The sequence below is a fragment of the Zosterops lateralis genome, assembly GCF_965231275.1.
Source record: "Zosterops lateralis genome assembly, chromosome: 3".
Lineage (NCBI taxonomy): Eukaryota > Metazoa > Chordata > Aves > Passeriformes > Zosteropidae > Zosterops > Zosterops lateralis.
The window spans coordinates 58,346,683-58,372,109 of NC_139764.1; the positions used below are offsets into that span (position 1 = coordinate 58,346,683).

The 25,427-nt window shown below is 39.6% G+C and overlaps 2 protein-coding genes across 3 annotated transcripts in view; both read right to left on the reverse strand.

Annotated features, from left to right (window-relative positions):
- LOC310907637 (ectonucleotide pyrophosphatase/phosphodiesterase family member 1-like) overlaps nt 1–25,427 on the reverse strand; it is a gene marked incomplete at its 5' end in the record, with an annotated part of 520,596 nt that overhangs the window by 381,690 nt on the left and 113,479 nt on the right. The window lies entirely within an intron of this gene.
- The window catches only part of LOC310907791 (uncharacterized protein), a 41,978-nt gene that overhangs the window by 8,265 nt on the left and 8,286 nt on the right, over nt 1–25,427 (reverse strand). The window lies entirely within an intron of this gene.

The following is a 25,427-nucleotide window of genomic DNA, read 5'->3' on the forward strand; positions in this document are numbered from 1 at the left end:
GTTAAATTCCCAGTGATGCTTTCGACTCATCTCCAGAGTATGCTGAAAATATCATATATGATAAATCTTAGGATGACATGTGACTTGTTCAGGACTGGTCCTGTCTGTGTTTCACAGTCATCCTCTGCCTGGCTAATACCCTAATTGGCTGTAGCATACACTTTATCCTGATTTCCAACAAATGAACCTCCAGTTTCCAATGGAAAATTTTGCTATATACTTCTAGGTGTGTTACTCCTGCACTTTGATGATTTAAATGCAGGACAGAGATCTAAATCACTTAATAATAGAACCCTGCTGCTGCTGTATTTATCTCCACCTTGAGAATGGTTAGCTCTTCCTTTTTTATGGACAAAAAGACTGACCTAAATAGAAATACAAAGCACTGCATGTTTGCATGACCTCACCCTAATCTTGTCTCTTTGGAAAGTACCCTACACTTGACATGCATTCCAAGTATACACTGCTTTGCAAATGTTTTTTTTATTCCCTCTTCCCAGAACTTATTTTAAGCCACTAGTTCATAAACAAAGGTCACAAACTTACTTTTACACACAAGCTTGCCAGTATAATTGAAAGTGGGGTCATGACCCCAGAAGTGGGTCTTGACAGACAGATGTTCTGAGATTCAAAACCCCTTCTGACCTCTTTTAACACCATTAAAGTCTCTAGTAGTGTGAAGCACATCATGAATGCAATGGGGGAAGATGAACCTCCACTTACCATCACTTGAGCCATTCTGATGAACTTGAAGCTCTCAGCCTGAGCAGTAGTGACATTGCTGGGCTCAAGACATAACTCCTAAGTGTTTGCTCAATGTGCAATCAATGATACAATTTTCTTTGTTTCCATACAGGGTGTTCTTAAGTGAGTGAAATTAAAATAATTTAGGAAAGCTCTTAGTAAAACACACGTACCTCATGAGTCTGTTCTAGGCCTGTCTACTTAAGCTGTGAAATTATTCTGACATGCTGATAAAGTCTTTCCAGGCTTCCATTGGGATCATACGCATCATTCCCCTCAGATAAATTGCACTCAGTTATTCCTGTGAGCTGAAATAGTTTGGTTTAATTACAGAACTGTTCATGCCCAGATGGTGCTCTGGAAGGAATTCAGGGGCAAACATAGCCATTTTCCATAGAACAGGGTCAGAAAAAAAATAGATGCAAAGACCTGCTGTCACAAACATTAAATAGGTCTAGGACTGGAACAAAATGAGGAAAATACCTTATAAGAGTGACTGACCAATGGTGAAATATGTGCCAGAGCACTCTGGTCCCCCAGTTGTCTGAATAGTCAGTCACTCTTCCCACTTGTGTATCCAAGCCTCCTTCCCAAGAGCATGAGATTCCCTTTCTCTCACTTAAGAAGGTAGTTGGGAGGCAAGGGAATATATTTATCCAGATCCTGGAGTTGAGAAGCTCCCTGGAGTGTGCCACTTTAGACAATGAGGCTATGTCTGTGTTAGCAAGTTACACAGTGCCCAGAACAATCTTATGCACTGGAATGCAATTGTCTCTAATTGTTTCTTTAGAGGGCTCGCAGGTATGCTTTAGGTCTCTGCCAGCTAGCACTCCTAAATAATTCCTAGATATGATCTGTGGTCTGAACATTCCCAGGATCATTCTCAGTGCAGACTTTGCATGAAAATCTTCTATTTTGCCATCTGAAAGACCTTATTAGAATGGAGATAGACTATTCAATCCAGTAAACTGGTTTAAATTATATATGTAGAGTGTTAAATGTTCCATTAGCTTCATTAAAGTTATTAATGATGTGTTATCATGGTTAAGTTGTTGGGGTCCTTACTGTAGCAGGGCAGTGAAGAGGCTTTCTGAAATAATCCAAGCAAGAAGCAAGATGAAATGCTTTCAGTGGACCTGAAGGAGGCAGAAACATTCACTTTGTTCTTTTTGCTATTATGTATCTGCTCATCATCAATTCTGTCTGCTCTAGGGCAGAGACAGAGTTGGCAGTGGTGCTTGGGAAAGGATATGCCAGGCAAAAACCTAAACTCTTGCTGGTAGTGGATCCTCTGTGACAAATGGCACCCACAGTAGAGCTTAGCCCCTTCTCTATTCTGACTGGCAAAGGCAGTAATCATCATGTCCACTGGTCTCAGCCAGAAGTGTAGCAGACTAATGCTTCAACGATCTATACCCTAATAAGAAAGTTTCCATCACCATGACTAAAGTCTCCACTTTAAGTGTCAATACTTCCTTTCATTCTATCATTTATTTTATTTCTTTCCTGAACAATAGCTTATGCCCAATATACTTTCTTCTATCATGATGATACTACCTGGTTTTCCTTTTTCTCCTTATGAACCACTGACACCCTTTCTTTCTTTTGATCCTGTATTCTCCTCTTTTACTTTAGGTCTATTTATTATCTCAGTGGTCCTTCTGAATTTTAAGTAGTTTTGCCACAGTTTCTTAATTATTGTCCCAAATATGCCAAAAGGAAACAAACATGCCTCCAGAGGAATAGTATTTAATATCTTTAAATGATTGTGTAAATGTCCACATTCATGACTTAACAAAAAATAAATCATCCTCTGCTCTGAAACCATCAGTTCAAGGTCTGTGGCTCTGAGTCCAGGTGTTTTGTTGGTATCCCCAGAAGACAACAGGCAGGATTGTGCATCAGCAGCCAGGCTGTTGCCATTGCTGTATTTAAACTGCTCTAGACATTGGGCACTTTTGTTTGTATTTTTTCCACTGTGCTTCAGCATATGTGTAGTGATGTGGTTTTGGTTTTATCAGTTTTATGTATGTATTTGTTCCTTGTTTTGTATTATTTTTTATAAGTTGTAATGGTTTGCCTCATCTCACCCATGTTCCACCCTTCCTGGTTTTACTCCAACCCCAGTTATATGTCAGTCATAAGTTATCCAGCCCCTGGGTCTTGTCTGTCACTTCGGGGTCTCTCCCAAAAGTCTGGAAAGTTCCAGTGAGGGCCTCGAGTGATCAGACAAGACTTTGGCTGTCTCCCCACCCGAGTTATTGATTTGTTACAATATGTGTCATTTACCTGCAGAGCCATACCCACATGATCCCTGATTTGTCCTCAGTTAAACCCATCCCTGAGTTCCTCCTCCAAATAAAAGATGTCACTTTGGGGGGGTTTCCTGCCTTTTCCCATTGCTTCTGCCAAGGGGTCACTTCTGCTGAGGGGTGTCTGCTGGGGCAGATACCCTGAACTGAGGTTATCCCCACTGGGGCATGAATAAAGGCAGCAGTTAACCCTGAGCAGCCTCCCTCTTTCTTTCCTGCTGTCGTTGCTTCACTCCTTCGGGCAAACCAGAACCCAAGGGATCAGTGAGGTTCGTCCTGCTACCAACCGTACCCTTTACTGTCGAGGTGTCAGGGCTGGCTGAGGCAGAGAGACAAAACACCTTTACACATATGCTCAGCTATAGAACAGTTCCTGAACAATGGGAGTCTTTTGTATTTGTCTCTGAATTTATTAAAATCTGGATAACAGTGCATATTGTGTACTGCCCCAGCCTTTTTCAGTCAAAATGACTGAAAAAAATCTTCTCAGGTGATACAAGTTTTCAATAAAACTTCCATCTCTTAAAAAAAAAAAAAAATTAAAAAAAAAAAAAAAAAAAGGCGCTGAATATTCATGACCACTTGAGGACACAGGTCTGATGGCTATAGGTACACTTGTAATCATATGGAGAGCTCAAACAGTGTGTGACAAAAACAGCACACACCTCTGAGAAGGCCTGAATGACTATGGAGTGGAATATGGAGGTTGGGTCATAGGAGGACTAGAACTCCAGGATCCTCCCTAGTGCATTTTACAAGCCAGACCAGACTCCTAGGGAGATCTGCCACCTCTGCATGCCTCCCCAGCCTGCTCCCAGCTTCCAGTCACACCTGCCACCCAGAGGTAGCATGGAACCCCAGCTCTGCTGTGGCTTTGTATGTGCACTCACTCCCCAGCCCAGACCGTCCGGATCCAAAGCTTTGTATGAAGGTCCCAAATACGGGAGTTGCTGTGATGGCAATCAACCAAAAAGTCTGCTTTGTAAGAAGAAAGTTTAGAAATGTTCTTTTTCTTTAGCCAGCCTGGAGTCCCCCTGAACTCTCCCCAGTGCCCACAGAGCTGCCTGCACCACTCACTAGCAAGGAGCAGCCAACTCAATTAGTCCCTTCTCTTTCAAAAGGGACACAGGCCCTTGAGCCATGCCAGATGGGAAACACTGGGCCCTGTAAGAGCTGGAGCATAGACAGGTTCAAGATGGCTTGCTTCCTTTTAATTACTTACAGTTATAAATCCGAGAGTATAAACTCTGCAAGGCTAAACAATATCTTCTCCCATGACTTATTAAAGTTGAATGGCATGCAGCCTTGTTCCTTTGCCATGCTGTTTCACAGAGCTCTGTCTCAGACTGGCTGGCGAAAACTCACTTTAAGATGAAAAGCTTTTGGAAAGAGAACAGCACATTCTGAGCACACAAGTACTCTGAGGCAAGAAAGGCTTTCTCTTATTTTTAAAGATAAGCTCATTAGGGATTGGGCTTGTGTTTTGTAAGTGATGTTGCAATGGCAACAAACTGGCTCCTTAATTGTCCTAGGTGGAACACACTCACCTTCTCACATTTCCTGCATGCTTCTCTCCCTGCCCAGATACTCTGTTCTTCTTATTTTCCAACCCACTGAAAAAGCTGCAGGTTGTGCATTTTCCCTTACTCTCCCTAGGAGAGTTGTGTTGACTGATTGCTTGATGGTTGTGGACCACCTAGCCTCTCTTACTGAGTGTAATGTGGTCTTCTGCAGAAGCAAAGTAAACACAGCATGTTCTAGAAGTTGTTTGCAGCTGTGTCCTATATATCTGCAGCTGTGCTTCTCATAATCTCTGCTTCCACTGCTTTCTGGTACTGAAGCATTCTGGTTCACAAAAAGCAAAACCATTAACAAAAATTCTGACCATATTCTGTTATCTGTCTGCTGAATTTCTTTCTTTTCCTGTAGGAGGATAACACTTCTTGTCCTGTCCTTCAAGACCACCTCTCTTGCATCACAAGTCATAGCTTTAGTGTTTTCCCACTTCAGGTTAATCACTCGCCTTTCCCCAAACCACTTCATAAAATCCACAGTTCTCATCTTCTTCAGACTTCTCAAGTTTGCCATTTGTATCAAACCCTGGGCAAGAATAAGGAGATCATGCAACTTCACAGGGATGTGTAAAGCCAAATCAAATCATCTTGGGCCTCCTTTAAAGAAATAGGTAAAAGTGACCATTATGTTAATCTCCTTGTGTTCCTGCTTCACCTCAAAGGTGCACAAGTTTTGAGTTTGTCTGTTCCAGGATTTCTGGGTCAATCCTAACATGGACACTGGAGGCTTTTCTCCAGCAGTAGTATTTTCTGTAAATTATTTCACCTTCTTCTGCTGTTTCCATGCAGAATGACAATAGTAGCACTGTTATGGTTAACATATTTGTACCTACTTAATTGCTGCTTCTATATCTTCCACTGTACAGAGGACAGGGAGTGGGGTGGGGTCTCTCCCCTTTTAACGAGCAAATAAAAAGAAATTACAGAGTAATTTGCCTACTTTGTCTTCTTTCTCTCAGACAGAGGACTAGCTTTTATTTTACAAAAACTCAAATTGTTTTGGTCATTAAACTCACAAAGAATATGAGGAGCCAATTGCTTTTCTTGACCTTGGTGTCTGAGATGTAGCTTTTCAAAACTCTTCTTTGGCTGCATCATCACAACTTTTACAAGACTGTGAAAAATAATGACAAAAATATAGGGCATTATAGGGGGAAAATACTGACTGAGGTGTCAAAAGGAGTATTAACTTTGGACCCAAAAGGGACATTGACAGTGACATCATAAAAAAAAAAAAATTCTTAAACTGTGTTCCAAGCAGGAAAAAATAAGAAGTATTGGCTTGAACTGACAGTAAATGCTGCCTTGCTGAACCAATTTGTTTTTGTCCATGCTACTGTTAATTACGTGTATATATACTTGTCTATATAAATGTTCCCATGAGAAAAAAAAAATCTTTCATTTTCTAATGACAAAGTGGTAGCATCATATTTCATTCCAGATTAAAATATTTTACATAATCCAGATCAAAGTAAAAATTTCAATAACAACTGACAAATTATTTCCTTCAGTTGGATAGAAGAGAATGAGAAGAAAAACAAAAAAGGGAAGAAAAAAGCCACAGAGACAATTAGAAGTAGAAGAGGAGCAGGAGGCAGCCAAAGCAGAGCACAGATTTTATCAGATGGGCATACAGAGAAGCTGGCTGGCATGACAGTGCTTTAGGGGCTGGAGAACAAAAACGATGCTGTGAACACTCTGCTTTGCTTTGATGCAGTGACTAGCCTCATACCTAAGATGAGAAAAGACACTGTGTACAAGTGCCACACCATTTTATGAGCACTTGACATACGACATTAATCATTTTTCCTCACTAGAAGCAGCTTGCCAAGTATTGTTCTCTGTTTTGGGAGTGCATTCAATGAGCACTGCACCTACCTAATAGAGATTGAAAGCTGGCCTGGAGTTTCACTTTGAAGGTATTTTTGTAGGAACTTTTCTGTCATAATGCATTCATTTCTATAGGATTCAAAATCTTTAGCTCTTTAAGGGCTACATGGGGACACAGGTATGTGGGGGTCACTCCATGCAGTTCAAGTGTCCTGCTTCCAACAGGCTCCATTTACCATCAATCTGGGAAAAGATGGAAACCACCCAGACAACTGCATAAAGCTCTCGTGGTGGGAAATGCCTTCCTGGTTCCTGTGGAGATCAGCATGTGCCCTGAAGCATGAGATTTGGTTACCTTACTCCAGATCATAAAACTTTTAATGCTATTAGAAAGCCTTTAGACTCTTAGACATTTTCTTGAAATACAGCTACCATGTCTAGCTTGATGACCCCCTGTAGAACAGGCCATGTGCCTGGTATTTCCTTCTACTAATCATCAATCATTAATATCATCACATGAGCCCTGTACATAACCATATGCCCCTTCTCAAGGAGCAAGAGGCCACGTGGGCTTAGATTCCACTAGAAAAGAAAAGGTCGGTCTCAAATTCAGGGCTAATAGGAAAAATTGCTTACAAGAAAAGTCTATTCCTATACCCCCTATGAACACCAGTGCTCACACACCACTTGGAGAGCCCAGACCTTCCCTGTAGCAGGGACAGCCTCAGAGGAAGCACACATGTCAGCTGTGCAGAGTAGGTCACCAGCTTGACCATTAGCATTTTGCCCAGAGGCTCATTGTCAGCCTTGTCCTACACCTGCTGTTTGGCCCAGGGACTTGGGTAAAAAATGCCCTGTGAAGTAACCATGGCTTGGAGGACCTCAGGTCTGAGCTATTCTGGGAGGAAAAGAAAAAGAAAGAAAGGCAAAGTGAGGTAGTTTACTGTAGGCTAAGCCTGTGATCCTCTGTAATAAAACTGACAGGCAAAAAAAAAGTTATATCATTTTCTTAATCTGCAATATAACCACAGATGACTGCAAATAGTCTAGGGGAAAATTTGCTGGGTTTTATTTTTTTTGTCTCTAGCCTGACCTCCTGCAGATCATTCAGCTGTGAAGAGTTCTTACCTTCCCCTAGACAAGAAAACGTGCTCTTCTTCAGACCTGTTAATACCCAAATATTTGCTGGATGTAAGGGCCCTACATCTCACCTGAACGGATATATCTGATAGCATCACTAGCAAAATCCTTACTGCCTTAAGTGAAACCAGGATTTCACTCCCTGGCTTCACAAAAGCTTCAGGTTCCTCAATTTCTCTACAATAATACCTGCGATTCTCAGAAAGCTTAGCTCTAGGGTTACCCTTCGGCACTTTTTTACTACTGCCTTAACAGGTTTTACAGGCAGTACAGTCAGATGGATTATACCAAAGCCTGTTGGGGCAACTCACACAGTGGGCCTGTAAGCAGACTCCTTTTTACCTTTAAGCAGCTCTCATACACGTGTACAATGTGTACAACAGTACAATGGTGCGCAGAATGCTGCAGTCTTCCCCTCCTACAGGGATCAGGGGACATACATACAAAGATATTTGTTTATCTAAAGTCATCAAAAAGTATGAAATGAAAACAGAAATAATTACTTGCATATTGAATACCTATGTAGATGGCACAGAAGAACTGAGAGAAGACAAGCAATGACCTCTATCATATAGCAATAATTTCCTTCCTCTCTGTTTAGATATACAACTGAGTAGGGATTGGAAGCCTTACAACTGCCAGGAAGAATATGCCATATCTATACAGTTGTGCTGGAAAGTGTCAATATATGGATATATTTGAAATAATAGAAGTACAGCTGAATATATATTGCTCTACATAAATACCTCACATTTTCAGAAAAAGTATAAATAATTAAGATTATAATGACCAGCATTGCATGGGTGATACACTGGTATCAGAATGAGATGGGGAAAACTCCATCTCACAAAATGACTGGAATTACAATGAGGGAAGGATAGTTGTTCTTCTAAGGGTTTTGTTGACTAGGTTCTCTATGTTTTCAAATCTTAATTTGATTTGAATTTTGTGTTAAAATAAAGGCAAGAACTCAAAATTAAATTAAGCTAGAATAAAAAGTTTTGCCCAATTTTAAGATGACATCACCTGTTTTTACAGGGTTTCTACCTGAAAGCACTTTTCACACATGACTTAGATAATGGAGAAGGTTGACTGAGCTACAAAATTGAGATCTGGATTTTTTAATCTCCTTTTGTCTTCAAATTTTAAGAAAATTTGTAGCAAGACTTGTTTTGACACAACCAATTTAAATGGCTGCAGATGTTTGTGAGTCCTCGAATGAATCTGCGTTAGAACATTTTCCCTGACATGACACTGGACAAATTTTAATCTCATTCCAGTCTTTGGAAAGGCCACTCTGAACCTTTTAGGCCTCAATCAGTTGTCACTAGTCTCAGGGTAGAATTATGTTGTTCAGAAAACATGTATCTGTTCACAGGCAGTTGTTCTCTATAGGGACCAAAGAGCTGCACTTCTTTCTGACAAACTTTTAATTTTTTTCCCCCTGACATCTTATTTATGCAGTTTCTATATTAAACTGGGGCAATCTGTGAGAAAGTAATATCTGCTAAGAGGACATCTGGAAAAAGCCAAGTTAGAAACACTTCTTATGCCTACATAATAATCGGTTTTCCATTGAATTAGAGAAGAAAGTACAGGATAAGCAGGGAAATTATAGTGCTTTAAAATAAGCACCTTAGGAGGATTCTGTGACTTGAATTCCTTGTTATACATATAGAGTGAACCAACTGACTGTTGAAGGCATGTTTATTGAGGATTAATCTTCATGTAAAGGATGCATGATTCCTAAGCCTCAGAAAATCTGTTTTTAATGTTCAGCTGGCATAAAACAAACCAAGAATAATAATGAACCCTTAAAATCTGTATTGAAAGTATATTGGAGACATTTGTTTCAGACTGCCACTGAAGTATTTCTTAGCTAATGGCATCAATACTTTATTTCAAAAATATAGAAATAATCACAAGCTCTCATTTTTATTGGTTTTCACTGAAGAAGGCATGATTTGGGTAATTAAGTATGCCATTTTAGATTAATCCCTTCCATTTCTTTGAAGATGAAAAAGGATTCCTCCCCACATTTGCATTCATTAAAACCTGTAACTATTGTCTACTGTTCATGCCAGTATTCTAATGACTTCTTCAAGTTAACAACATTAAGGCTTGAGAAGAAAATCGTTGATTAAAATAACTCTTGTAAGTTTTCTTATTGCAGTAGCTAAGTAAAAAGTTTGCAGGTGGCATTGGTGGGTGGGAAATAAGCATCACTCTGAAGCTGTCACCACTGCAAAAGGGTTCAGTGCTGCACTGCACTAACAAAGCTGAGGATTACTTTTTTAAGGCAAGCAACTAAAGATCAACTCGTCCTCTTGAAATGTTATTTCTCTTTCCAGAGGATGTTGCAGAGCTTGGGTCAAGCTGTGGGAAATTTTGTGTGGGTTCTGTTATGCTGCTCACACTCTGTTGGTGCTGGCCTCTTCAGCACTTGCCTTCTGTTGGTGCTGGCCTCTTCAGCACTTGCCTTCAACCCTGGATCACAGACGACAGGTCCCACAACAACAATACACTTTCATTACATAATTGTAAGCTGATCCTTGTACTGGTTCACTCAAAAAGACCCCTGACCTCAGTGCTTGGGTATGTTTTGTTATTTGCAAAAGCCCACTGTCTTAACTCTGACTACAGACAATAATTTTCTTTCCTACCTCAGTGGGCCCAGGATTGAGACTTTTATTTATCAGTTTCTTGACAGATTTGGATAGGTACTTGGCAAGAAGAAAGTAAAATAATTATTGAAATAAAATAAACTGGTTCTCATCCTCATGTATTTTAAATTGTATCTCATGTCAGTAGACCCTAAATCACACAAAACAAACAAAACCAGTCAGAAAACTATCACTGGGGAATTCTTGGAGCAATAAATATACTTCCAGAAGCATGTCACGTAATGTTAACAGTTACTTTAGTAGTCTATGCTAACTAGTCTGTTGATTGTTTTTTGGGTTTTTTTTTTTTAAGATTCTGCAGCTCTCTGCTTCCTGAGAAACAATAAAGCCTTGGATTACTCAACAGGAAACCATATTTTTTCAGAATAATTTATTTTTTCAACCATTCTTTTACACTTATTCTTCTGGAAAACACAACAAAGGAGCAGTTTTTCCCCAAAAGGTTGCAAGGGTTTGTTCATCTGTTCCTGATGAAGAAATTCTCTTCTGCAGTTCCACAGCATTTATTTTTGTGTTCAGACTGAGCTTCCTCATGATGAGAATAAACAAATAGGTAAAAGCAAGTCCTCTTGTTATATATCTTAATGATCCCTTTTGAAAGCCTTAGTTTAAAAAGCAGTGTGGCCCCTATGACAGCAAATATCCAGAAACTTCACAATCAGCCTTTACATAAACTCCTGCTACAGAAATCCTATGCTTCATGTTTGACAGATGTGAAACTGAAGCACGGAGTTTGAGGATAACTAAGTCTGTTGTGGCTCTGTGGCTCAGTGATTTGTCAGAGACAACACAGGAAGTATGTGACAGAGATTTTAATTTAGGTTTCCTAAATTTGTGGCTATCATCCTGACCATCTTCCTTTTTCCTCTCATCAGTAATATCACCACAGTGATCTTTACCAAGCATCAAACACATATTTTGAGAGGAAGTGGGAGGTAGTTGCTAAGGCTAAAAAGAAAGTCTATGTTTTAGGAAGAAAACAAGCCCTCTACGTGCCAGCTGGCATCCACAGTTAGAAAACGAGCTTTGCTTTCTGTTCTGGGTGCAATTATAAATGCTCTTCCTTGTGTACACGTGCAAAATATGCATAGAGGAGACCTGCCACAAGTCAGGCAATAAAGTAACCAAGCAGCCAACACTGCTGACACTTAAATACCCTGAGAACTGCTTTCTCTAGGAAAATGTCTGAGGAAGTTTGAGAATGTTTCCACTGCTGTCAATTCTCTCTTTTTTCTCCGTGTGAAAAGGAGGCTTACCCTTGCTTTTCACCTGGTCTTGACTTAACTGAAAGAGAAACCCTCCTCAACTAAGTGGCATCATGGCTGGTCTTCAGAACATAAAGTTTTCTGCATAAAACATTCATATTAACTTTATAACATGGAATTGCTGCGGAGAAATATCCTGGGATTGGAAATCATGCTTATGAAGTAGCCTCACATTTCTGTGCATCTCTGGCATGCCATACACCTACGAAGTCTGCTGCCTCCAGCAAAATAAGGCTTTTGGATAGAAAAGGCCCCTAGCCATGACTGCCATTGAGGGTCTATTGTTTTGGAGTGACCTTAAGCATGGGCCACATCCATCCACAGGACCCAGGAGAGTATGTCCTCTATTATCTCCTTCAGAGAGAAGCAAAGCATGTGAGAAGGTAAAACTGTACAGTCATCACTGACAAATATACAGTAAAGGGGCAAGTGTTGTAAAACTGCATTTCTTCTCAGCAATGGAATTAAACAGTGAGATAAGTCTGAAAAAAGTAATTATCTGAATCTTTTTAGGAAGTGATTGTTGGATTTTTTTGTTGTCACACAGAGGCGACTGTGCCAGCACCGTGAGAATTCAGGCGAACTCGATGTCCCCATTTGGGCTGAAAATGGCCATAACAAACAACTGGAGGGTGCTGATAGCATATTATCCTACATTAATTCTTCACAATATCCTTGCACTGTTCATTTTAAAAGAAGAAAAACATTTCCTGCCTGGATACATTACAGCAGAGGGCAAATGTTCTGGAATGACCCGAGACAAAGGCAGGGTTTTTGTTTTGCTTTCTTTTGTTTTAATGAGACTCAGAGAATAATAATGGTTCAGGATACCAACAAATAGCCTGGTTGGGCTTTTGCTCTAGTTCTCAGAAGGAAGAAAAACAACCTCCTTGGACTGCAGACATTTTTTCCTTATATTTGTCTTACGTCTCAGCCAGGAAGGTCTGCTAATAATGGGAGGCTGCTATTGCTTGTGTTAGACTGTACATTAAAAGACTTTCAAATGTTCAGATTTCTTCCTTATATTAAAGGTGATGCAGCTGCTTTTGCTTAAGATATTTCTCTTCCACAGCTATAGCAGCAATGATAATGACTGTTAGTAGCCAGGCATCGAACTGACTTATTCATCAGCACTGAAACAAACACAAAAATGGAAAAATACCCCTTATATTCAGAATCTTTTTTCTAATACTTTTTAATAATTTCACAGAAGAAATTAACTGGCATTTGAAGATGCACTATTTATTCAACTAAAGTATTTTAAAATATCTTGAATAGCATATTAAGTCATTAAAGTCAGATTCAGAGAATGACAAGATTTGGAGAGTCTGATGCATTTTCCCATCAGAAGCAAGATATCTGGCTTTGAACTTTGACTAGTGTTTTCATTAGTTTTGCTCATCTGACTTGCAGAGAACCCTTAACACCACTGTTTAGTGCAATAGGATCCAGGGCCAATGTTTTGACTGCATTCAAAAATAATTTCTTGTGTAACAAAAGAATATATACAAAGATATTCAACTCCTGTTTTTCGGCCCAACCTTCTGTAAGGTATAATATCAACACCCACAAGAAGTTTCCACTTTCCTCAGCTCTTAGTTCAAAGGAGAAGTAAAAGCAAGAGGCACATGTGGATGATTCTGCTTTCACACCACTGGAAATCAGGACTGGATCCAGAAAGATCAAGTGAGCTGTACTAGCACAAAGTTACCCTAAGTGGGAACACAAGTGATATGCAATACTGCTGTAACTGTTGGCAGACAGAGTTCTGCCCTCTTGTGTATTTGTTCTTGTCATTTTGACTGTCTGCCTAGAACCTTTTCACATGCTGAATTTTATAGTTATGCTAGCCCCTGTTTATTTCTTTTTCCCTGGTGACACCCACTCACAGACATTTTCTTTGAAGTTCTCCTGATAAGGTTAGGAAATCTTGGTAGATCATGAACTTTTAATAGGGTTTTAATGCTGAAAGAAGACTAACATTAGCTCCTTCTTTAGACCAAAATTGCAATCTTTGCTACAAATCTTTGGATTATTTAATTTTAAAAGCCTTGATAAACCAATTTGAAGTCCAACAGTAATTTTTATTTCTCTTTTCAACTCTCCACTTATATTGTCAGGAGTCTCTTTGCTACTCACTTTGCTAAGCACACTTAGCAAGGTGCACATTATTACCAACAGTTAATATATTCTATCTGTCAGCTTTTGGTATGCCCCCTCTTTCTTATAAATGAATTGGTAACATGCAGCATTATCTCTTCCCTCAAGCCTTTTTGCATCATCACATCTCTACTATGTTTGACTATGAATACATTGGAATATGTTTACTTGTTAATATACATGCTAATAATGGAGTAGGACTCATCATCACATAAGCACAAAGTTAGGGAGTATGGCCAAGTCAGTTCCTCTGGATCCTTCTGTAGTTAAAGGAGAGAAACCATTACTTCTGAACATTAGTATTTCCACCTTCAGATTGGTTAACTGAATTGCCTCACTTCAGTTAGAGCCTCTCCTAGAGAGATAGCATGGACTAGATATCAGCTTTCTAGTGGCAGTGAGGTGAATATGAATTCTGGTCACAGGAGATGATGTCCCTAAGCACATGGTGAATGGAAAAAGACAAGACAAGAAATAGTATTTTCAAGTTGAGAAATGATAAATTTCACTCCAGACTCTTATCATGCTCTTTGGAACTGTGAACATGATAAGACTAAGGGCGGCAGACATTTCATTAAAGCATCTTTTCCCAATACGAACACACAAGATTCTGAATTTATTGTGAACAGGTGAAGTCCTTTGCATAGGTATAATGACCAATATTCAAGTGAAGGTGAATTACAAGAAAAGTTCTCAAAAGATCAGGAGTGCTAAAAAATTTATACAGAAGGTAAGTTAGACTGGTGTAATTGGTTTGGGAGGACAATGAGGAGGAGGTATTTTTCCTTTTTTACAAATACAATGCAGAAAAAACCAAAAACCACAAGGAAGATTTAAATGAAAGCACAGCACTGACAGAAGACTAGGTGGGAACAGAGACTGCAAACACAGGATGGTTGTCAGAATGGAGCAGTGCAGCAACGTGTCTGTCTGGATGTGTGATTAACTCTTGGCTTTATGTGTGACACCAGGAGAGAGGCTGAGAGCCCTCCATTCAACAGAAATGAAGAGTGCCAAGTCTTTTGAAAGAGGTATAGCAGATGCCTCCATTTACATAGGACTCAAGCCTCTCTGTGGTGCTGACACAATGCATATCACTGCTAAAAACAGATTTCTTACAATAGTTAAAGGAGTGGAAAAAAAATATTGCTCGTCCTTCCCCACTCTATGCTTCCTTCTTTTTAAAGTGAGCATTTTGCTAGCTGCTTCCACATGTCGTTTTAATACATGAACAAATGTCTCAGAAAAGTACCTAAAAAATATTAACAGTTATTTTGGTTTTCAATTTAAATCCAATATCACTCTTCCAAGATAGGAAAAGACACTTTCACAACAACCTTCTGCTCAAACTACTGTTAGGAAGGTTCTAACCCCTTGAAAAAGATGTGTGAAACTGAAAATACTGACAACCATTTCAGCAGAAGATCCCCCCTCTACACTGCTGTAAGAAGGATTTGGAAAGAATGATACTTATGACATCAGCTATCACTTTCTTCAAGAGCTTAAAATTTTTTCTATAAAGTTTCTTTATTATCCTACCAATAATAAAAATGTTGTTGCATCCCTAAATGTGGGCCAGATTAGGCAGTCAGAAAGGAATTAAATTACCACTACTTTAAACAGAACTTGCTGGCGCAAGTAAGGACTTTTTGGATTTAGCCAGTGCTGTAGAATCTGACCCAGTATTAATAGACACTAGTGAAATGGTCTTCAGTTACAACCTTATGCTCAATTTAGAATAAACCGTATTAATGAGGAATGGTTTGAAGTACACAAATGTTGTGGAGAAGTGCTTATGCTGCACCAGTACACCATTACCAAAACTGCATTTGATACTAGTAGATATTCTACCCTTCAAGTGACCACTGAAGGGCAAGACACATTAGAGAGAATTACAAATTTTTGTACCAAAAGGAAAAGGCATTTTGATACAGAATTCAGCTAAAAATATTTTATAGCTTCCTAAAGACTATCTAAATAAAGATAACCCTGTAAGGGAGCAGGAGTCCAAAGGTTGAAGATAAATATACACAGGTGAATACTAAGGCACAGGACACATGCAGTGTGTATGGATCAGAGTGGACACTAAGATACAAAAGCAAAACCAAGCTTTTGAAGTACAGGTATTATTGCAACACTAGATTTTTCTGGCTGTACTCAAAAGCTTAAATTCTCCAGTTTGCTTTTACTAGCCCTCAGCAGAGCCAGGCACCTGAGAATTGAACACCAAACCACATGTACTCCATCACTCACAGCTGCCAAGAGCAAATCAGATGGCACAGGCTGAGCTTTGGTACCTGCTTTCCCCAAGATTTTGGTTGATGCCCAAAGAAGATGAGTCACTTTATGCAGACATTGGGTAAAATAAAGAAACTGCCCTGCAGCCTGCTGACCCTTAAGTGTCTCTCCCTCTCCCTCTCTTTCTGGCCCATTGAGTGTTAGATTCCTCGTTGCATAAGGTTTCCTCTTCAACAGAAACTGTGGAAAACAAGTTTTCCAAAAGCCAGATGATTAAGAAATTCTTCAAGGACATCTGAAAGCAGACTTCCCACGAACTGGGCAATTCTATTAGAATGAAGTAACTTGTTGAGAACTAGGGCAGAATAAATCTTACCCTAAATGTCCATGGAAGTATAAACTATGACTTAAAATCAGAACTGGACATCACACTCCAGATACAGAACTAGTTGGTGTCCATTCTTCTGAACCTCAGAGATAACTAGATTTGAAATGCTTTAAATTAGCTTCTTGTTTGTTTTTTATGAACAGTGATCTCAACTCAGGGATCAGGAAAAGTAACAGCACAGCACTTTGAGCCTGCTTATGCCCATTCACCACAGGAACAGGTCAATATTTTGTTCTTTTTATAACACACTTTTTATATTATGTCTTTTTTTTTAATCTGGAGCCCAGAAACAGAGATACTACTTCAGGCCATGGACTGTGTATTCCCGTTGAACAGCTCGCATCCACAGGAAGGCCAAAAGCAAACAAGCAACGGACTCTCACAGCCAGCTTGGCCTTAGTGCTGGGGGCCAACCTGCTGGAAAGCAGCGGTGGTGAAGGACCTGGGGCTGTCCCTGAGCCAGCAGTGTGCCCTTGTTGCCAAGAAGGCTAACAGAACCTTGGGGTGTGTTAGGAAAACCATTGCCAGCAGGACAAGGGAGGTGATCCTGCCCCTATACTCAGCCCTGTTGAGGCCACCTCTGGAGTGTCCAGTTCTGAGCTCCTCAGTACAATAGAGACATGGAGCCCCTGGAGCAGGTCCAGCAATGGGTAACAAGGATAGTTAAGGGACTGGAGCATCTTGCTTGTAAGTGAAGTCTCCCCCACTGGAGATATTCAAGAACTTCCTGGACACAATACTGTGCTTTAGCATGACTCTGGCTGAGCAAGGAAGTTGGACAAGATGGCCCACTTCCACCTGACCCATTCTGTGATTCAGGAATGTTTCGCCAGGCTACTAGTGAACCCTGGGTGTATTTTCCCTGGGCAGGATGAACTCACCACCTCAGGAAGCTGTTCTCACAGCCACATGAGGGGCCTTGAGCACCAGATGCAAAGGGCTTTCCCTTTTCCCTTGAGTATGTCCAAGTTACAATCCAAATTTGTTTCTTATGATATCTGTCATACACATGATGACTCCAAAGACAAGTGTACACTTGACAATTTCCACATGCTAATGAGCCTCAGGAAGTTAAGTCCCTTAGAACTCAGCCCAATTGTATTTTGGACAACCAGAAGTTTCCCACTGGCCCCAGTCAGGACTGAACTGACAGTGATGTCTTCTGCCAAGCCAAGCACTTCCTCTAACAGTGGGTGGGTAACCTGGAAGCTTTCAATCACAGGAAACAACTGGAAGTTGTAATGCTGTAAGTATCCCCAGAAATTTGCTTAGAAAAGGGAAACTGAGGATACAAAAAGTTTGTTTTAGTCTTCAAGTACCATAAAACATGGCTTGCAATATTTAATCTGACTTTTCCCAGCAAAGCACTTTTATAAATCTTTTTTTAAATATAATCTGTCTGCTAGCTTCTGCACTTTCTGTCTAGCTAAATCCCATTTCCTCCTATTAAAACAAATTTAAAAAATATTCCGTTCTGAGCTGTTGACCCATCTCATGGTAAGGCACTTCTGTGACTTGGAAAGCTTTAAACCCTATCAGTTTTGTGGTGATACCTGGCTCTCATGGAGATGTGGTTTCTACCCACTCATCTTTCTTTGGACTGATGTATGCATGTTGAAGGACAATATTACAGAAAAATATTGTAACATCCTGGACAAGCTGCAGCTATAAGCTTAAAAAATCCTATGAAGGATGTATAGCCTAACATTGTTCCTGTGGCAGATGCAACTTCTGAGAAAGTTTAACACTGTATGGATCACACTTTTCCATGGCCTACTCCTACCCTGCATTAAGCAAACAAACAAACAGAAAGCACCTAGAGCTGCTTTGAGAACTGGGGTTGAAGGAGAAAGCAAAAATTTTTGACAGAAATTATGGTGACGAATTAACAAAAAAAATTAAATATTAAAATATTCCGCCCCTTACTGAAGATAGAATTGGTAACATAATACCAACATGCTGGGGGGCTTTATGCTCTAATTCCCTCTTTAGGCAGACTTCTCTGGTTAAAACATATTTTCCAGGGCACAACACAGGCTCCTTACCTGGAGAGGAGATCTGTTTTATTACAACAGCCAGATGTGAACATAGGAGTAAGCCTTTTCATCAGGAAATTTGAACACAAATTTTCAAATATATTTCTGTCCCAAAACTAATTTTTTCTGACTACTGGCATTCTACTTTCCCGTAGCTAGCAATATGTAGAATAGTAGATAAATAGACAACCATGTAGACAGGCAGACAGACAGGCAGATTTTCTACCAAAGCAAGCATCTTGCATTGTAGTGTTTTTGCAAAGACAGTTTTCAAAGACTTATTAAAAAGACTGATTCTGACAGAATAACCGAACATTGAAATCGGTAGCAATTAAAAGTCAAATTACAATGTACAGAGCCATAACCCACCTACAGCTCTGTGGTTCTGAGCATATCTGTCTCTTTATGATGAAATTAGGAAATGCACTGTAAGCCCAAGTCATGGTCCCACAAGACTAAGAGGAAGTTGGGTGCTGTTTTCCACAGGAGTAGCACACATGCCTGAATTCATAGTCCTCAGTTTGATACGAAAACATCTTGCTAAGGAAAAGTTTTTCTGATCCACAGTAAGAATAAAACAAATGGTGTGCCACATGCCATTCTCCTTGGCTGGCTACACTGAAAGTTGGTTTTGCTTGTCACATTTTCACAGGACGTGTTTGAACATTATATTATATTCTTATCATGTCTTTACAGTTTTTAGATCAGAAATGGCTGGACAGCTCAGAAGAGAGAAACAAGTAGTCATTTAACCTGTTCCCATTTGGAAAGTGAAGTCCTTGCAAGCTTCAGCTTATCATTCCTGGATGTTTTATGCAGGCAACCTCTGAAGTGATGTAGAATCAATTATGTGTCAGAAAAGATAATTTCACTTCAGAGCTCACAGGTCTCAGCTAATGGGAATAAGCCCTTTTTTTTCTTGTTTCTTTAATTCCTATTTTGAAAATGCAATTATTGTCTGGGAAATCTGACTCCTGTTAACCACCTGCCAAGTACTGACTCACATCTGTGTACAAGATGTTCCCAGCTCTTGTGCATGTATTTTTATCTATTTGCAAAATTTATCACATCAGACACTTTCTAAATGCACAGAAAGAAAAGGAAAAGGACCCTCAACAACCCTAACCAAAGGGTCAGGTTCTGGAGGTTCTTTCCCCCTTACTTGCTCCTATTTGCATCTTTCCACTTTTGATGTCTTTTGACAGAACTATTCCATATGGTTCAGAAACAATCATGGACTCTTAAGCACCTCTAAGATACAGCAAGTCTTCAGTCCCTATTTTTGATAAGATGCTGGTGAATTAGTCTACAGTGAATATATAGTGTCTTGATAACAAGGTGGCTAAAATGGTTTAGTTCCCATTCCTGAATTACCAGGTTAGAGTATTTCTCTAGTCATGGCAGCATTCAAATGCAGAAACAGTCATGGTATCACGGTATCAGCCTTGCATTGATGCCATTTTCCAGCACACTCAATGATGTTTGAGCACTCCTGGAATTCATCTGGACTCTTTTGCGTATGTGTGTTTGTGTTTGTGTGTGTTTGTACATACATACTTACTGAGAACCAGGAAGAAAGAGAGACTTGCTGGTTTACAATGTGTATGGCTCCTGAAAAGCCTTTACTCCCAACTAACACTAAGTATCACTTATAATCAATCACCTAGACTGGCATTGCACTCAAATTTGCTTCAATCTTCCATCAAGACACTTAATGTTGGAGGTATACCCTAAGGGGAAAAGGAGTACTCAGGCAGAGGAGCACTGTCAGGTGCAGATGGAGCAGGTCAGTCATTGCACCCAGAGCCTTGGCATCTACCAGTTGTTAACAGTCAAGCAACCACCCTTCAACGCTATACTAGTGCACCAGTAATTTATGCAGACTAGGAAAGAAATTCCTGTAGGAGTTGCAATTTATTTCCTGTTAGTCTGTTGCTGACTTCCTGTTGGCTGTTCTTGCAGTATAGCACTCAAGAAAACCTGAAATCACACTGTCAAGACTTGCAGCCTTTATTCTGTTGAGCTGCAAAAATAATTCTTGTAAGCTGGAAATAGCTGGGAACTTGTGTTAAGACAAGTCTGGGACAGCACCCCCGACCTCCCTGAAGTGAATTGGTACCCATCTGGTTCCTCATCAGGAATGTAATGGGTTGACATGGTTGTGACTCTGTTGAAAAACTAATCACTATGTAAATAAGACTGTAAAAATTGCTTAATAAATAGAGCCCTTGGTCCTCAATATCCCTCTTCAAAATGGTACAAACCAACAGGATGAATCCAAGTGCTGTTGAAAAAAAAAAGTCCCTTCTGCTAAATTCTAATAAGTCCTGTAGGTTTTATGTTTTGGGGCGACTCAAAGGGGATTTTTTCAGTAATGCAATATGGTAGGAGAGATGGGGTGTACTCTGGTAGGCAGGTTCGCTCACAAGGAGAAGTAGATGCACCCATCTCCCTGGCAATCTTCCTTGTCCTGTGGCAAGTTGTGGCTGAGGAAACATACAAGGACAAGATAAGCACAGAATGATGCATTCATCTGGAAGAAATGGCTTCTGTTTCCTAGCTATAGATCAGCATTGTCTAACTTTCTAAGTGCATATTTGGTTTTGAAGTTCAGACTTCTTAAATGATTCAAAGAATGGAATGCTGAAAACAGAAACGAATGGGAAAATCAGAGAAAACAAACTCTGATGTCTCCTGAAGAGCAACTCGAGACTCTGGCTGTTACTTCATCCACTGATTCCATTTGGCAGAAGTCAACCTTATAATATCTCCATGGCACACACAACTGCTTCGAGGCACCTTCAGGTTGCTCTCATGCTGTGTTTCTACAGAGTGCAGAGTATATTCTTTTCTCTCTTCTCTCCTGACCACCTTCAGTCATAGCTATTTCTTTAGGAGAGGTACAGAAAATACTCAAGAGCCTTTCTGCCAACAAACAAAACAAATTCCCATTAAGTAAAGAGTAGTGTATGGACTTTGCTTACACCAAACAAAGAAACTTTGTTTAGGCAACTGTATCTGAAAGTAATGTGTGCTAGGACTGGGCAAGAAAAATGTTAAATGTGAAGTTTTCCATAGTAAATAATGTCACAGGTACAAAGCTGCAGTAAGGGAGCTTTGCGAGACTGACAAACATTATCAACTGAGATAATGATGCCTGCAAATGTGTATCCTTATAATGACAGAAATAGTATTATTTGTTGGGGTTTTCCTAGATTCCTGAGCATGACTGACATGACCTCAGGGAACTGCTCCAGGATGTCAATAATAGTCTCATTGCCTTCTGGAACAGCTTGAACTTAGCATGTAAGTCTTGCAGTACCAATCATCAGCAGTCCCAGCCTTATCACGTTGACCAGCCAGCTTTCGGCAGCAGCTGCAGGGGCAGCATGGCTGGAGCTGCTCCTGTGTGCCTTGAAGATAAAAAAAGAATACCCTATCTGACTCACTGAGTTAATATCTATCAGCTCTGCCAACACTGTGTTCAGTGTCTGGGAAGCTGATACAGTAAATTTCTGTCCATATTGGTAATGGCAGTGATTCACTGAAGCACTTGGAAAGATGTTTAAGATCATGTAACAGGCTTAGGATTTCTCCACCTGGCAAAAGAAATAGGGATTTAAACTTCTATAAATTCTCCCTGAAATATTTCTTTTGCATTTATTTTCTTTTCCAATTTTAGCTGGTTATTCTGTTCTCAACTCTTTCTTTCTTTCTTTCTTTCTTTCTTTCTTTCTTTCTTTCTTTCTTTCTTTCTTTCTTTCTTTCTTTCTTTCTTTCTCTTCCTTCCTTCCTTCCTTCCTTCCTTCCTTCCTTCCTTCCTTCCTTCCTTCCTTCCTTCCTTCCTTCCTTCCTTCCTTCCTTCCTTCCTTCCTTCCTTCCTTCCTTCCTTCCTTCCTTCCCCTCCCCTTCCCCTATCTCCTTTCTTCTCTCTCTCTCTCCTGCCCTATATTTCTGTTTTTATCTTCTTTTTTCATGCTCTATTTTTGTCTTCCCTCAAAACTGTGTATGTGGGCAGCCCAGGAGCAACTGCTACAGCTCACACATAAAATTCATGTGCATCTTCATAACATTTCTCAGATCTTTCTTTTCTCTTGTTGCAAGTGAAATGTTTGTGTTTCAAAAGTCAATTTTAGAAGAACAGACGAAGCTACAAGAAACATATTAGTTTTACCAAGTGTATGATCTTGAATTATACTGTTGATACCAATTATTGCTGTGAGCCTGAAGTTTGGCCAACACAACAGTAGAGAAAGTTTGGACCCTGAAGTTTCCATAGGATATACCTAAAACTATTCCCCTTCCTATGAATACAAGTAAGTTTGCTAATGACTGATTTAATATACCATAAAAATTACTCATATGTAGAAATATGATATTAGATGAGAAGGAACAAGAAGAGAAACTCTAAAGTATTAATGATGAAGGCCAGGGAAAGGAAGTTGCAAGGTTCAGAATAACAAACAAATATGGTGTTTTTATTTTGAGAATATGGGAAAATGAGCCTGTGGGAAGGAAGGAGTCTGAAGGGTAAAAGACAATGGAGTTGAGCTGAAATTGAATTTAAGGACTCCGGGGAGGTAGTAAAAGAGCTTCACTGAGCAACTGCCACAGAATCAATAGAAACTGAATTCCTACAACTCTTCTTGGGAAAGCTGAACTTCAAAGGAGGGAAACCTATCCTTTACTGGCCATATCCCCCCTGGCCTCCCTACTCCCAGGAACAGCTCTGGATATCAAGTATAGTGTGATACTGAAGTATGTAGAGGTCCAGGGATGAGTCATCACTGAAGTCAATTTAGTATTCATTAATTTCCACTAACTTTGTGTGTTCTATCTTCAGCAGAACCTCTGAAAAGAGTACTATATTTGACAGGGCCTAAACAAAACCCTTGCTTATTCTGGTGCAAATCAGCACAAGTTGAACGTTACCGATTTAGATGAGACTTGAGACTTTGCCTAGGATTCATTTTCTTCAAGTGAAAACCCAAAAGTAGATATTCACAAGGACCTAGCTGTGGGGGAAAGGGGAGTTGGTTGTTTTTTTGGTTCGTCAGGTTTTTGTAGAAATTAGGCAGAAAGAACCAAGACAAAGTATGCATCTCAGTTCATTTGAGGTGGGATGAGAGCAACAGACAAGACCGATGCCTCACAACAACATACCAGCTTGGACAGTACTCAGTACATAGCATTCTTCAAATATTGAAACAGAACAGTGTTTAGAACCTGAGTTTGCTCAAAAACACTGGAATGAGAAAAATACTAAAAGAAAATAGTTGGCTACCATTTACATGGCTTCTGTTTCCTTGGAGTTGGAAGAAAATATGTTACTAGAAGCAGTAATTAGTGAAATTATAGAAAGGGACAAACTGAGGTCTATGTTAGTTAGACATACCTATTGCCTGCCAGCTGTAAGGAAAAAAAAAAAGGTGCACTATTCTGACTTTTTTTTCCCCAAAAACTACCCTGTGGCTTTACTGAAGAACTAAAAAACCCCCTTACATTGGCACATCCATAGCAAATGGTGCTTCATTTTTCCATTTTTTTTCCCATGTGTCTTTCTTTGACTTTTGACCATGTAATCATGAAGTCTTGTAAATCTAAAAAAAAAAAAATAAAATAAAATTTAAAAAAAAAAAAATAAAATAAAATTAATAATAATAATAAACTAAAGATCTATGGGCAAAGAAAATGTAGTACCAAATAATATTTGAGGCTGATGTGGTAGAAGAAGAAAATGGATCAACAATTTATGAATTATAGCTTTGACACTAATGGGGGAAAATGTTGTAACACACTTCACACCCTCAAATATTTGCTGTTTTCCTGCCTTTGCATGGGGCCAAGTTCTTCAGCTCTGTATGCACCTACTCATTATAGTTCAACAGCATCAAATGCCAGTGTAGAATGGCATTGACCAGTTCCCTTTTAAGTATCTTTGCATGGAACTGAGAATATTTGCACATTAACTGAAGGCTAATCATTGAATTCCCTTAGTGAAAGAGAAAACTTCAGTCACATTTTCCTTTTCTGACTTTTTTTTTCTTTTCTTTTTTTTTTTTTTTTGGGGGGGGGAGGGGGATGGGAGGGAGATTAAAAACATTTGATTTGGCCTGAAGTAAAAGTGCATACTTCACACATATTTCTAACCAACCCCCAAAAACAGTCTCTGGCTTTGAACGTGTTGAACAGGAAGCCATTTAGTGTTGGAATGCTTGCTTTGCTGGTCCAAGAAACACACGTACTTATTACTCCTGGGCTATCTAAAAAGTTTGAGGGTGAAAAAGTTTAATTTATATGTAGAAACTTGTTTCCTGTTTTGTTTTTTCCCCTTGTGTGCCAAGTCTGTTTTTCAAACTCTGTGATAGGAAACACATTTCCCTTTTTCTCCCTTTCGTCTCGCTTTATTTACCCAGCTGTATAATTCACTTCAATTTATAGCTCATGCTCTCACCTGGCTTAAAGTCCAAAGACACAGTCAGAGAGAGGAAAAGATGGATGTTGTGTTTTCATGGTTACTGAGGAAAGGGAAGAATCTGGGTGGATGTGAAGCTGCCTTTATATCAATATCAGGGGAGTGGTGGTAGACTTCTCTTTCAGGATGTGCCACAGTATGTGTTGAAGAAAGGTGAGAGAGAGGGCACAAGGAAAGCTGTGCCAGTGTAGAGTGTCCCATGATTATTAAGTTATGCATGTTTTAAGTCTACTTACTTTCTCTGAATGAGATACTCATCTCAGCAACTTTGCTCACTTTGGAACTACTTACATGTAGAAGCATGAGCAGCTAAAAATAAAATTAGGTAAAACAAAACAAAACCTATTAATAATAATAATAACAGTAGTAGAAGTAGTAGTAGTGGTGGTAGTAGTAGTGAAAAGACCAAAAGACCCATTCACAGATCTTGGGTATGCCTAATGCACATAAGTATTTGTGCATGAACTCTGCAAAGGAATTAGTTGCCCAAAGAGGAAGAAAAGCCTTCCGGAACAAGACCCATAAGATCCTATAATAAAATTTTGCATATAAACTAAGATTTCTACAATTAAAACAAAACT